The sequence below is a fragment of the Trichosurus vulpecula genome, chromosome 1 (assembly GCF_011100635.1).
Source record: "Trichosurus vulpecula isolate mTriVul1 chromosome 1, mTriVul1.pri, whole genome shotgun sequence".
Taxonomy (NCBI): Eukaryota; Metazoa; Chordata; class Mammalia; order Diprotodontia; family Phalangeridae; genus Trichosurus; species Trichosurus vulpecula.
In genome coordinates this window covers 69,536,529-69,550,898 of record NC_050573.1, presented here as the reverse complement: position 1 = coordinate 69,550,898, position 14,370 = coordinate 69,536,529, and the positions used below count along the sequence as shown (strand labels likewise).

The 14,370-nt window shown below is 53.1% G+C and overlaps 1 protein-coding gene across 4 annotated transcripts in view; it reads left to right on the top strand.

Annotated features, from left to right (window-relative positions):
* Window positions 1–339: 339 nt before the first annotated feature.
* ZBTB7A (zinc finger and BTB domain containing 7A) overlaps window positions 340–14,370 on the top strand; it is a 30,381-nt gene continuing 16,350 nt past the window's right edge. The window contains exon 1 of one of the 4 annotated variants that reach the window (XM_036768438.1): window positions 340–416. The gene's annotated coding sequence lies outside the window, so the exon portion shown is untranslated. Of the gene's footprint in view, window positions 417–683; window positions 721–1,020; window positions 1,315–2,664; window positions 2,751–14,370 lie in introns of those variants that run through there. The other 3 variants (XM_036768433.1, XM_036768428.1, XM_036768423.1) reach the window with 3 other exon arrangements.

Genomic DNA, 14,370 nt, shown 5'->3' with positions numbered 1-14,370 from the left:
CTCTAATTCTAGGACTTCTTACTACAAATCTGGCACCTTTCCACCGCATCACATATGAGGTCTGGGTTCGAGTCCTGTCTCTGCCATTGACTCGTAGTGACCTTCAGTAAGTTAACGTCCTCCCTTTGCTCCTCAGTTTTCCTATCTGTAAAGTTAGGGGTTGGTTAGGATAGTCCCTAAGGGATGTTCCAACTCTGACATATTGGAGAGCCGATAAACTGCTGAGTCTTTGGGTGAGCAGAAACATTGAGGTTCTTGGTTTCTGTCCCAAGGCACCAGGGGCCTCGAAAGGCCCTCCCCTTCTCCCCCACCCCACCCACCAGCGGTTCATTTGGGTGGGGGAAACTTTGAAAAGGGAAAGCCACGAGGCCCGCCCGCCGCATCCCCCTCCCCTCCTCACTCCAGACTAAGCAAAGGTGGGAAATAATTTATATAATCGCTGGAGACCGGTTTGGGGGTGGGGTGGTGGGGGGTGGAAGTCCCTGTTGCACCCCCCTCTCCTTAGATGTCAAGGCTGAGATGGGGGCTGGAAGGGGCCCCGAGCCGAGACACGCTAACTCCGTGTCTTTTCTGCACAGCCTGTTTATCGGCAGGGCCCCGAGCGCACCCCCCTCCTTCCCCTCCTCTGAAGCCAGATCTGCCCCCCTCCCCTCCCCCCCCGTGCGCTCTGGGGGCAGATAAGATGGCAACATGGAACTGAGCCATGGAGGGAAGCCGGAGGTCAGGGAGGAGGAGGCGGCCGGGGAGGGGAGGAGGAGGGGTGCAAGAGGGAGTGGGGAGGGGGGAGAGCCCAGACTCCCCCACCCCAGCTTTTTTTTCTCTTTCCCTTCCCGGTTCTCGTTGCACCAGGAGCCCCACCGGGCGCCAAGCGGGAGGGCTAAGACGTGGCAGGAGGGGGGTGTCCTGCCCTTGGCGAGGGACCTGCAGAGCCAGTTCCAGCCTCCCCGCCGGGCGGGGGGGGGGGCCACGGAGGGGGGGGGAGGCGCGGGGGCCGGGAGCGGAGCTGCGGCACCTTTAAGAGAAGGGAGGACCCCTCTGCCCTCGGAGAAACCAGGAAGGGAGCGGAGAGCATCATACGGGGCTCCGCACACCCCGTACAGTTACAGTAGGGGCCGCGGCGCCGCCGGAGCGCGAGAGGGAGAGCGGGAGGGCGCGGGCGCAGCAAGGGACAGCACGGCCCGGCCCGGCACCCACTGACCGGGGGGAGGCAGCCAGGGCCGCCCCCTCCCCCTCTCCGGCCCCCTCCCCCGCCGGCCCCCCGCTCTCCTCCTGCTTCTCCTGTCCTCCTGTCCTCCTCTTCCCGGGACCGGCGAGGTAAGAGCAGGGGGCGCGCGGCAGCCAGGGAGGGAGGGGGGTGCATCGCCCCCACTTGCCCATGCCCTCCCCCTTCCCCCTCCTTCGGTGCGCTGGGGGAAGGGGATCAGCAAAGTCTTTGCCCGGAGATGGGGGGGGTACCCATAAGTTTGATCCCAAGGTTTTATTGGAGGGAAGGAAGGGGGGGAGATAAGCAGCTGCGCGGCTGGGGGGGGTGCTGTCTAAAGTCTAGGCGCAAGGAGAGTTGAAGGCTTGGGGGGGAGGGGTGTCGCTAGGACCCCAGCTCCTTCCTCTGCCCCCTCCTCGGGAGAGGGGCGCTCGCTGCATTTCGGAGACTGCTGTCTGCGAGGTACAGGGGTGTTTGCATCGAGGTGGTAGTGTTAGTAGGGGGGCGCGGGTTAAGTTTGCAACTGGTATATTTTTTAGGGGGGACGTGGGAGGGTGGCCTGCAGGAGCCCCTCAAATGCTTATTCTGTGCTGCGTGCATACGTTGTAGTTGGCTGGACTGAAGCTTCATGGGGGCCGAGGGGGGAAGGGGGGGTAGAAAAACAGGGAGGGGGGCTTTGCGAAGAAGGGAGGGAGGAGGTGGAGTGTTGGGGGTGGGTGATTGGAGCCGGGGGGTCTCTGGGTGTTGTAGTTCTTCCGCCGCCTCCAGCCAGCAGGTGAAAAGGGTTGTTCAGACTACCAGTCCCAGGGTACCCCGCAGGGGCGGCCGAAGCCCAGGCCAACCCGGGCTCGGGGGAAGGGGCGGTGCGGAGGAGGGGCGGTGAGCGGCGGACAAGCCGGCCAATGGGCGCATAGGGCTGGACTCTCCAGCTGGCCAATGACAAGACAGAGAGGGCGGGGAAAGTGGCGGGTCACAAGTCCCCGGGAGAGAGGAAGGAGGGGAAGGGGAAGGGAAAGGGAGGGGGCGGAGCTCACAGGCCGAGTTCCTCTCGCCAGAGGCCGGTGGCGGTCCCCGACTTCCGGCTGTGCGGCCGCGGGCCGGCCCCCTCCCCTTTGCCCCCTCCCCCGGGGCCCCTCCCAGCCCCCCCCTCCTGCCTGGTTGTGTAACCGTCCTCAGCCGCCCCCCCCCCACCTCCTCCCCAGCACCGGGGGAAGGGGCCAGTCCTCCGGCACTCCCCGGGGAGGGCCTCGGGCCCCCCGGGTCACGCCTCTCACGCGAGGCCGGGGCTTCTCGGCCTGGAGCGGGGCGCGGGGCGCGGGGAGGGGGGTGGGGGGGCGGACCCAGATCCGGGCTCATTTGCATCGCCCTCCCCTCAGCTTGGGCGGGGATTGGCCGCCGGCGGCGGCGGCAGCGGGGGGCGGGGGGTCGGGGCCAGCCCCAGCCCGGCCCCGGCCCCGGCCCCGGCCCCGTCCTCAGCCGCTGACTCCCCGAGCGGGCCGGAGCAGAGCTGCCGCCGCCGCCACCGCCACCACCACCGCCAGGGAAGGAGGTAGGAGCCCCTCGCGCCTCCCCTCCTCGGGCGCCCCCCCTCCGCGGGGAAGGGGCGGGAGGGGACGCCAGGGGTGGGGTCCCCAGGGCGGAGGCCCCGGCCTCCCAGGCCGGCTGACGGGGAGGCCACTCCCTGCCAGGCAGCCCCTGGGCCCAGGCACCCGATGGAAGGGGAACCATCGGCGCAGCCCCAGAGGCTTGGGCCCAGGCCTGCTGCGTGGGGGTGGGGACGGGGCCGGGGCCTTGGGCCAGACTGCTCTGGGCCGGGACGCCCCGGCCTTGCCCCCAGCCTTGTCGGGGCATGTAGGCCCCGTTGGGATGGCCGAGCTCCCACTCGTGCGGGGCTTGTAACCTTCGCATCAGCCCTGGCAGCCCATCCCTGGCCTCCTGGACACCGTTTCTTGAACCTCAGTTTTCCCCTCTGTCATATGAGGGGGTTGAACTAGGTGAACTCCAAGGTCTCTTCCAGCTCCTGCAGTCAGTGTTTATAGCTTGTTCCGTGTTCCGAGGGCCCTTCCTTGCTCCTGGGTTCTGCGTTCTGTGGGCCCTTCCAGCTCCAGCCCTTGCTCCTGGCTTCTGTGTTCTTTGGGTCCCTACATCTCTGACATCTGGCATTCTATACTCTGAACCTAGTGGAGGTACTTACTGCCACCTTTGCCAACCTTCCTCCCTCCCTCCCTCCCTCCTTTCCCTTCCGGCCCCCCCCCCCCCCCAGTCATTATGCCTTGGTTTTTAACTCCTCTAACTTCAGGGCTCTGGCACTGGTGGTAGTGACCTCTTCCTTTTCCATTCTTGACCTCTTAGGTTCTGACTCTGGTGGGGGGATTTAGCTCTCCCTAGTTTCCCTTGGCCTCCCATACTGTGGCCCTGATTCTGTCCTGTTGACTCTGTGCTTTGACATTACAGTGTGGGAACCTTGAGCCCTTAGTGACTCAAGAGTGAGGGGGTTGGAGCCTGGCAGTCTCTGTCTCCCTCAAACATAGGCAGCTCCTGAAGAACCTATTAGATGTTTTTGAAGGTTGTCAGACAGACCCTTGGCTGAAGAACCTTCTTCACATAGAGCCAGCATTCATTCCTCCTTCCCTCCCTCTGATCCAGTGCTAGCAGGTTATAAGTCAGTAGAGAAAGGACAGGAACAGCTCAGCTCCATTCTCAGAGACTTGGGAATATCATTTTCCCCAGCCAAAAGTGGGTTTGAGGCACTTCTGTTGGGAATTCTAGATCTGCTTCATTAGTGTCCAAACATTTTATTCCCCCAATCAGCTTACTGGAATTCACCAGGTAGGATAATAAAGTATGAATGCTGGGCTTTTTTATGACCTTTCCCATGAAGATCTAGGTTGTAGGACTTGAAGCTGTAAGTCTTAGAGATCATTTTGGCTTACTTCCCTACCCCCATTTTTCAGATGAAGAAACTGAGGCCCAAAGAAGTTACATACTCAGTGTCAGTCATATAAGTTATAAGTGGCAGAACCACGTAGAGCCACTCCTCACTTCATGTTCTTTTTGCTTCACCGAGATGTCTTTGTGGTTGTGAAATTTCGATGTTAAACCAGAGGTTTGCAACTTCTTAGGCCTAAGCATGGAGCTGAGACTCTAGGTAGGAAGGAGAGGGGAGTGGCAAGAAGAGAACTGGGGGTGAAAGGGTGGGGAGTGGTAGAGAGGCTGCCCCTTGGTGACATCCATAATGGAGTTTGACCTCCCCCTCTACTAAACAGGGAGTTGTTTTGTTTATTTGTCTATTTTTCAGGCTGTTTCTCAGTTGACAGCTTACAGGGTGCACTGTATCCGCAGCAGTAGAAAACAGAAAAGTCTTAAAGTGCATGTCAGGCCTCCCCTGTTCACTCTCCCCTCCCAGTCCCCCTCCTCCCAGCAGGGCCTGGGTGGAGCCCACCTAAGGAACCGCACCCACTCCAGGGGGCCCTCCCTCTGGGACCCATCCATTCACTTCCTCTTGGCAAGCAGGTTGATTGGAAGAGGTTGGCCTGGAACAGTTTACCCCCAGATACTACTCTGGGCCTACACTGGGGCCTAGTGCAAGAGGCCTCAAGGGACCCCAACCCAAAATTGAAGAAGATAATAGAATTTACCACCTATAGGACAGAGCTAGGACCAATGATTAGAAGTTATGGAGAGGTAAATTTCACCTTGATGTGGGGAAAGACTTCCTTACAAAGTTTTGAATTTCTGGTTTGATATCATCAAAAGTGGAATAGATGAATATAAATGGTAATGAATTCCCCATAACAGAAGTCTTCAAGAGCGGGGCTAGAAAGTAGTCATTTCTTTGGGATATTGTCATTTTAGAGAAGGGTGGATTCGTGTTCAGGTTGGTGTCAGCATGACCCCTGAGGTTCTTTCTAACTTCGAAATTTTGTGATTCTGTGAGTACGGTAGAGTAGAACTGGGGTCAAGGATAGGATGAAACTGAAGGTCTGACGCTTCTGAAACCAGCCTGGGGTATTGCTTAATTGGAACTGGGGGCTTGGTTTTGTGTTTACTAAAAGCTATCTCTGTGGTAACAGGAGCCTAGGGGAAGAAATACCTGTGAATTAGATGATGGATAAATGAGGCCTGCAGCTCCGAATGCTTAATGAAAGGAAGAAGAGCCAACAGGGACAGTGGAAATTTAATTCATGGGTTGTTTTGGGGGGTATTCATTATTCAGTTCTGATTGGCCAGTATGAGGTAGGCTGTTCATTGCCTGTGCCTGAAGCATTGAGTTAAGGCTGAATGGAGTCCAGCAGTCATGCTTCTGTGGAAGCAGAAAGATGCTGGTTGTTTGCAGCAAACTTTTTGTGGCAGTACTCCAGACGGGGGAAACTGAGACCTTGGGGAAAGTCATTGGCTTCCCTTGGAGTATTAAGAAGATGAAGAATAAAAGCTCCTGTTTGTGTAGTGTTTTATTGTTGACAGAATGCTTTAGGTACTATTATTCTCTGTTAACCCTTACGTTGGCCTATGAGGTAGTCAGGGCAAGGAGTTGATTGTCCCCATTTTTCAGAGGAGGTAATGGTGGCTCCTCTAGCCATCTAGAGAGTGGGAGTAATTTGCTCTAGATCACAAAGTTAGTAAGTGGCCGAACTGGGACTTGAACCTGAGTCTCTTGTCCATTCAGTTCAGTAAGCATGTCAGTGCTTGCCTATCAAGTTCAGGTTGCTCTCAGCTTCCATTGTCCAATGCCCACAGGGCCCCAGGCCTTGATAGAAAGTCTGTTGGTAGTAATAATGCCTCCTAGTTAGAAGGTGCTTCATTCTCCTTCATTCTCTTATTTGATCCTCAAAAATATCCCTGAGAAAGACAGAAGAGACTCCCCCCCCCCCATTTCTCAGATGAGGAAACTGAGGCTTAGAGTCACACAGCAAAAGAGGAGCCAAGCCCATACTCAACAGTTCTCTTTTTGCCCTTTCACGCTGCTTCCATGCTGAGGAAATGGGGATAGTAATGGGAGTGAGCTCACGTTAGCCCTTAGTTAGATCAGCTTGTTCCCCAGTGAAAGACAAGTAAGGTTGTATTCTTGGCCCAGAATTTTCGCTCTGCTAAAGATCCCAAAGTCAAACATGATGGCTGAAATAAAGATGACCATAATCCTGAACTTTGTATGGCCACTTATAAACTGTTCATTCTCTATTTGGTCCTCACAACTCAGTGAGTTCGGCAGAGAAGGAATTGCTGACCCCATCTTACAGATGAGGAGACAGAGCCTCACAAAGCTGCAGTGGAGACACTAGTCCTCTTTTCCACTAGTTTTGTTTTTTTTTTTTTAATGAGAACTTCTGTGTTGCTTCCTCCCCTTTTGCCCCCCCTCCCCCAGCTGAAATAATAAAAGGCTTTGGCTCCGTTCAAGACTCAACTACAGACAGGCTAAAGTCATTCCTACCCCCTGCCTCCATTCACCCACCACACAAGCACTAGCACCTTCCTTGGTTGTAGCCAGGTTGGTTCTGGGCATGATCAAGGATATTTTATTTGAGTGTCAGGTGCAGGTCACAGCCAGAGAGAGACAGGACAATGAATTTAATAGTTAGAGAGCCTGAGCTGGTGTCTGATTTAATACTCCCCAAGCATGTGTTAAATAATAAACAGCTCCAAAGGCAGAACATTCCCCAAACTCAAATATCATCAGTGACAGTCTGCACCTTTCTGCTTCCCTGCCTCTACTTTTTGATTGGCTACTGTCACTCCCATGACATCTCTGGGGCAACAGTCATACACCGGTTATGCTGGTTGTGTGTTGTCTTCTCCCTCTTCCCTGATGTTATGTTTAATTCTCCAGCCTTGCCATCTGAGGTGCCCGAAAAATACCAGTCAGTGAAAGCTATGGTAGTGGGTGAGTCTGGGTTAGTTCTTACCAAGCGGGGTGGCCTGGTATGGCTTCATTGTTCCCCTAGAGCAAGGATAGACAACAGTATGCAATTTAGAATGACGCTGATCTGCACCCAGTGATAGGTCATACTTCTTCATCAGAGAATAGAAATGTCAGAGCTAGTGAGGATCCTTAGAATCTAGAAGGTTAGAGCTAGGAGGAACCTTGAGACAGAATCTTAGAACTGCTAGTACTCTGTGCAGAGAATATTCCGTCAGAACTAGGGTGGATCTTGGAGCTCATTTAGAAGTTACTGATGTCAGCTAGTGTTTGTAACTATCTTAGGCACACTCGATTTGGCGCTTCAGGAGTTTCAAAGAAGTATAATTTAACAAAACATTTCTCTAACCCTTACTGTGTATAAGGCCACTTGCATTGCTCTAATAGCTAATCCTTTGGTAGGAGTAGTGAAACAGGCATACAAATAAGTATTATAAAAGGTAGGTTATAAGGGCCACAAGACAGGTGCAGAGTTTTGTGGGGTTTCGGAGAAGGGCAAACAACCTCTTGGTCTCTTTTGGTTGGAGTGAGGGGAGAGATCAAGGAAAGCTAAGAAAAAGCCCCTGCCTTGAGTGCCATCAGACTCCTAGGTACCCAGGACTCATGAACTTAAGGCGAACTTGGTACCAAGCAAGGGGTCTGAACAGTAAAAGCTGGGGGAGAGAGAGGCCTCTGGGAGCTGACCTAGGAAGGTATAGGATTGTAGACTCAGAATTCTGAACAATCTAGTCTAGTGCCCTCCTGTTACAGATGAGGCTGGAGAGAGAAGTGACTCACCTACAGTTATACAGCTGGTAAAGTACAGACTCAAACCTGGTGCCTCTAACTCCAGAACCCATGGAGCTTTCTGCTCTGTTAAGCTCTTGGAAACAGTACAGTCAAATAGGAGGAAAGGGGGCCGCAGTAATCTCTGGACAAATGTGAGGCTTCTTGAGACTAAGTACTGTGTCTTTCACTTTCTCTTCTGAACAGTCTCTGGCACAGGACTAGGCCCAATGGGGGCTCAGTAAAAGTGGGCCTGACTTTGAAGGAGGGTTGGAGGGGGAGGGAAAGGGAGTTTTGCTAGGGAGTTGGGGGTGGGAGGTGGCAGTGAGCTGGAATGAACCTTCGCCAGAAAAGGGAGTGGCAGGGGTCCTTGAGCAGAATCCTTGGTGGGGGAGGTCCTCCAAGGGTATTTTGGCCAGGACCTTCCCATTGGCTGGTTGGAGTTCCCTTGTGCAGATAGATGCCAGTTGAAACAGTCTTCTCTCTCCTCTTAGCTCTCTTCTCTCCCTTCCCCCCTGTCTTTTCTTACCCTACCCCCCAGCCATCTATCCAATTCTGCTCTCCTGGTTCAACTTGGAAACCCGATGATCATTTGCACCTCTGACTTTCTCTGACTTGGGAGCTTTGAAATGGGCTATAACACAGACTTGTAGCTACAGGTACCATCTGCCTCCCTTCTAAAGCCTCTTGCCCCAACAGGCCAAGAGAGTTGGGGAGCTGATCTACCCTCCCCTCTTCATCTGGGATTCTGAGCTTGGAGACTCCTGGGGGGCAGGAGGAGGGGCAGGTGCAGGCTTGTGAACCTGTTTCTCTCCAACTTACTTCTCTCCAGACTTGTTAACATTTAGAGAAAGGAAAATAAGAAGTAATTTCTTGTTATCTCCCTGTCCTTGAGTGAGGTTCTCGGTTCACCCAGGTGCTAGGCATGCAGGGCTTTATCCAGAAACCCTAATCTTTCTGTCTTCCCCTTCACCTCCCCCGCGATTTCCCAAAGTGGAAAAGCTCTCTACCCTGAGAGGTGATATTCACAGCAAATAGAGTAAAATCTAACCTGAAATATTGTCATTTTCACTGCCAGGATGAAAGAAAAGGGACTTGGGGAGGGGGGACTGTGATTAGAGGAAGAGAAGGCCCCTCAAATTGGCTAGTAGTTTGGGTCACCCCAGGGAGGACTAGTGGTTATCTCTGAGGAAAAGAGACCTGTTCCAGCCTGCTGTGTTCATTTGTGCACTTGTGTTCGTGTGTGTGTGTGTGTGTGTGTGTGTGTGTGTGTGTGTGTGTTTTGCGATATTTTGCCCGGGACCAGTATTTCCCCCAGGGCTGAGGAATGGGGCTGGTATAGCAAGGTACACCTGAACCCTGAAAGAGTAAAAGAACTGAAAGGGGAGGAGACAATAGTAGAGGCTCTTAGAGGGTGGGGCCCCAGACCCATTGAAGTGAGTGGAGGGTGGACCCCAGTCTGTATTACTTTGGTGCCCTCACGCACACTAGCAGAGTGGCAACATTAGCCATTGCCCACTTAGAGAGGGGTTAGAGTCCAGAGCCGAAGAGCTGGAAGAGACCTCTAAGGCATCTAATTCGCCCTCCTGTCCAGAACAGAAATCCCCTCTGCTGCTGATCAGGCAGGTCATTGTCCAGCGCACCTTGAGAAGACTGGGGGGGTGGGGGGGACATGAGTGGTTGGCAAGTTTCTGAAGGCCTGTCATGCAGAAGAAGAATTTGCTTGGTTCTTCTTGGCCCCAGAGGGCAGAGAAGCCATAGGGAGGCAGGTTTCAGGTTGATGGAAGTAAAAACTTCCTAACCATTAGAGCTGTCCAAAAGTGTAGTGAACTGCCCTAAGAAATAGTGAGCTTCCTATCCCTGGAGGCCTGTGAGCAGAGTCTGGGCAGTGGCTGTTTGGGATGCTGCAGGGGTTACAGAACAGGTATGGGTTAAACTGGATGATCTCCAGGAGTCTTGACAATTCTTGATTTGGTTATTAACTCTTAAGGATGGGGAAGTCATGACTCTTGGAGGTGCCCAAGTTTTTTGTTGGGTAGCGCTTGTTATAAAGTTGTTTTTAATGAGCTGAAATCTGTCTTCCTCTGATTTCCCTCTATTAGCCCTTAGTTTAAACCTCTGGGGCCACAAAGAACAAGTCTGTCAGCCCTTCAGATATTTGCACTGCTTTTCCTAAGGCTTCTCTAGGGTAAACGTGCCTAGACCCTCTTAGTTGTTGGGTTTCCAGACCCCTTCTGACACTGGCTGTTCTCAGTTTGACCCTGAGGGAACCTACCAGCACTTGGTCAACTTCAAGGATCGTCAGTGGGAACCTGCTCTCATTGCCTTGGGGACTTCTGGCTTTTTGCATTGTGACCTTAAACCTTATTGAATTGGAGGCTCTGAGGACTCGGCTTCCTTGCTGTGGAGCCATTCTGGGAACCATAGTAAGCAGGGCTAGTAAGGGCCCTTTGCCAGCTCTTCCTGGCTTCTTGCAGAGACTCCCTCCCATCCCTGAGGTTGAGACCAACCTAGGTGAGCTGAACAGGTGGAATTAAACCCAAGGGCCTCACCCCACCCCTCTGTCCCCACCCATCTCCTGCCTACCACTCCAGGTGGGTTCTGCAAGTTCCCAGATACTCCTTCCCTTTTCTCCCACACCTCCCCTCCCCTCACCAGTACAGGATCTGCCCCTTTAAGGCCTGGGGCAGGAAGCCCCTCCCCATTTGGTTGCAATAAATCTGCAGATAAAATGTCTCCCTGGTCTGTTTGTTCTGGGCCCTGCCTGAGGCCTTCTTAGAAGGCCGGGCCAGGCCAGGCTGGCAGGGCAGGGTAAGGGATTGCTGCCCTCAACACTCCCACCCTCCACGACCCCTGCCTCCCCCCACCCCCATCAAGAAGCATTCCTTCATGATTAAATGTAGTCCTGATGACACAGTTGGGAATTGGCTCGGAGGTCAGGGTGGAGTAACCAGTTAGGAGGAACCTTGCAACATAGGAGAGCTTAATTATGAAGGGGGGTGGAGAGGGGAACAGGATGGAAAGACTGAACCTGGGACTGTGGGGGTGGGGTGAATCCTTCAACCTTCTCTCCCTCCCACCAAGCTCACCATATCCCAGGATCAGTGAGATGATGCAGCCTGCTGATTACAGATCTGGACCAAGAAGCCCCATGCTAGGAGAGTAATAACTGCTGTTATGTTGTGTCAAGATTTATGAAGCACCCCGTGAACAGCATAGGCATTGTGATCCCCATTTGTAGAACACAGTGCCTGGCATATAGTAGGTGCTTAATAAGTGTTTATTGACTGACAGAGTATTTGTTTAACAAGTGCTTGTTGACTGACTGTTAGTCCATTTTCCCATCACACAGCCAGTAAGTGGCAGAGCTACAACTTAGCTCCATGTCCCCTAAGTCCAAATCCAGTGCTTTTTCCAGGCTCTGCTCCTCATTTACCTGGTTACCTTGAGCTGGTCCCTGAATTTTAGATCGTGATTTGCCCTACTTCTAAGTTGTTTGTGGGAGGAATCACTGTCTCTGATTTTGCTGGGAGGGATTGTGTGTGTTCTGAGCTCTAGGATTGGAGGCCAAAGAGCAGAGCCAATGCTGTTTTGCCCTAGTTCCCTTTCTTCTCAGGCCTAGGCTTCTTAGGAAGATATAGGTGGGCTCGGGAGAGAACTGGCCAGAACAAACTCTGTGATTCCTCCTGCCCTGTAGTTCTGGGTAACTCAAGATTTCTGTCCCCAGCTGCCCTTGGTTCCACATCCACATGTATCACTAGCCTTTTGCTACCAGGTGCTTCGGGATCTACCTATTGGAGGATACCTGGAAGGAGCCTGGGGGTGAGGTGGGCTTTCTCAGCTTCCTGAAGCCAATTTACCCAGTTTGCCGGAGCTACTAACCTTCTCCCTAGGGGGTGGTCTTCGTAGGCTGATGGAAGTCCAGTGGCACGGTTCAGTGGAAAGATCTGTGAACTTGAAGTTAGAAGATCTTGCTCTGAGTCCCCCACCTGCGATAATTCCTAGGACTTTGAACAGATTCCTTGTTCTCAAGCTTTATTTTCCATCTATAAGATCAGCGCTACTCACAACATGATTGTTCTGAAACCTTACAGGGCCATAGAAATGTGAGATGTTCTTCTGAAGCACTTGCCCGTCCCAGTTTTTTCATTTAATCCGCACAGCATCCCTAGAAGGGAGGCGGGGCAGGAGTTATTACCCTCATTTGACAGATGGGAAAACTGAGTCCTCCAGAAGGGGAAGGACTGGACCAAGGTCTGACGCGTACCAGCGGCAGAACCAGGACTCTTGACTGTCAGGGTGCCTTCTACCAGGGCAAGGCTGCTTTATTCACCACCCCTGCTCTGCTTTAGGAGAAGTTGTCCCCCACCCTGGTCACCCATTTTGTCTCTCTCTTCTTGCCTTTCTGTGCCCCACTTATTCTTCAGACCCAGGGATCGAAGGATGGAACTCCGTGTTTAAATTCTTCTCAGTTGTACATCAGGGGATGGAGCTGGGTGACAGCTCTGGGCCCCCTAGGCAGAGTGCCTGGAAGACCAGCTTTCATCAGGGAGGATAGGGAATGCAATTATCAGCTGTCATCTCTAGGAAGAGGAGGGTAGAGGGTAGCTGAGTGGGTCAGAGCCAGGGGCTGCTGCTGCCTTTAATTAGCCCTGTTTCTCTTAGGGTTCTGAAAGCCCCTCCTGGACCCACTCTTTCCCTTGTGCCAAGAGGAGCCCCCTCCCCACCCCCCTGCATGTTCCAGCTGTCTTTGCTCCATGAGCCACCAGGGAAATGAAACCAGCCCCAAGTCTAGGCCCTTGAAGCTTCCTGAGGGTGGGACACTTTGGGTAGATGTTGACTTTGGGGTGGGATGATGAGGGAGATTAGAAGGTTGTGAGGCTGTCCTGTTCCACCTCCTACCAGAGCTTTGCTTTATGGACATTGTCAAGGGACTGCCTGGGGATGGCCTTTGGGGGCCTCCGTTTCCCCACCTGACAGATGATCAGCTTGGGCTTGGTACTCTCCACAGTACCTTTCAGACACTGTATGTACTGTGTTCCCAGGGCTGTTTCAGGTAATTTAGGACTGTCCTAGAGCATATAATACTGCATAGCTCTCATCTAGTGAGGTTTAAGGTTTGCATGGTGTTTCTCCAATATTATCTCATCTGATCCCCACAAGAACCCTACAAAATAGGCATTTTATCATTTCCATTTTACATTTGGGGAAACAGGCCCACAGAGGTCACCCAGCCACTGTTCGAGGTGCACTTCTCTGCACTGGGCCGCCTGGAGGGCCTTGGAAAGGCACAGGGCAGGTGGGAGGGGCTGGTGAGGAACTTGGAAGAACAGGGTTAAGAAGAATGGAAAAGACACAGTAGACTGAGTGGCCGTGTGCCAGTGGTTAGGGGGTGACAGGTGGCCAGCAAGCCTGAGTGTTTGTCGACACACCAGGAGAAGGTGAGGAAGGGACCCCTGGTGGTGAATTCATGGGAGTAGATGAACAGGACTTGCACGGGCATGGAGGATTTGCCAACTGCATTGTTGGGTGGGACAGGCAAATCATTGAGTTCACAGATCCTTTGGAGCCCTTAGAGATGAGTTTTTGTCTAGTGGGTGGGGTTGGGCCCAGTCCTGCTGAGAGGCAGGGCATTGAATGAGACCACTTCTGGGCTCTTCTTGCCCCTGGAGGTTGAAGGCTGCTGATCATTCCCATCTAACAAATTGGTTGAGAGAAAGTTGAGGTTTTTCTCTGTTTCCCCCTCTCCCTGTTTCCGTTTTTTCTCCCTTACCATTCGTGGTCCAAGGGGGGCTATTGAGCTATGTCAACACCTTGGCCTCCCTCCTGGGTTGGCTTAGTAACTGACCCCTTACTGAGAGTTGGAGCTTCACAGAGGTGGGCAGCACCCCCTTCCCCCCCCCCCCGCCCCCAGAGCTTCAGCCATTCTGTACCTCACTTGGTCTTCTTGGTTGGGCACAGCTTCCATGATCAGAGAATGACTCGACTTCTACATCTGCTTTGGGCCTGAGCCCATATGCTTCAGAGAAGACAGACAAAGGAGGAGGCCTGGGCTCTGACTTGGGAAGACCAGTCAGAGAGTCGGGGTGAATTAAGTGCTAATCTACTAAGAACTCATAGATCTGAGTTGCTTTAAAGGTTGCAAAGCACTTTCCTCAAAGCCTTCCTTGGTACATAGTGTTAGAAGATTATTCCCATCGTACAGATGAGGAACTGAGGCTGAAAAGTAAAGATACTTGCCCAAAGACATCAGGGCCTTGGGCCTCAGAGCCAGTGTTCTTTCCACTCTCTTATATGCTCTTGCATCTTGTAGATTACCTTGCAGCTAAGAAAAGTGTGGTCCAGATGACACAGTAGTTAGAATGCAGAAGAGGGAGTGAGCCCTGTGGCCGGTACTGGACTGCCAGGGCTGGTTTACCAGAGGAGACAGGACTTCAAATAGGCATGGAAATATGGGAAGGATTTAGGGGGGATGGGGACGGGGACAGCG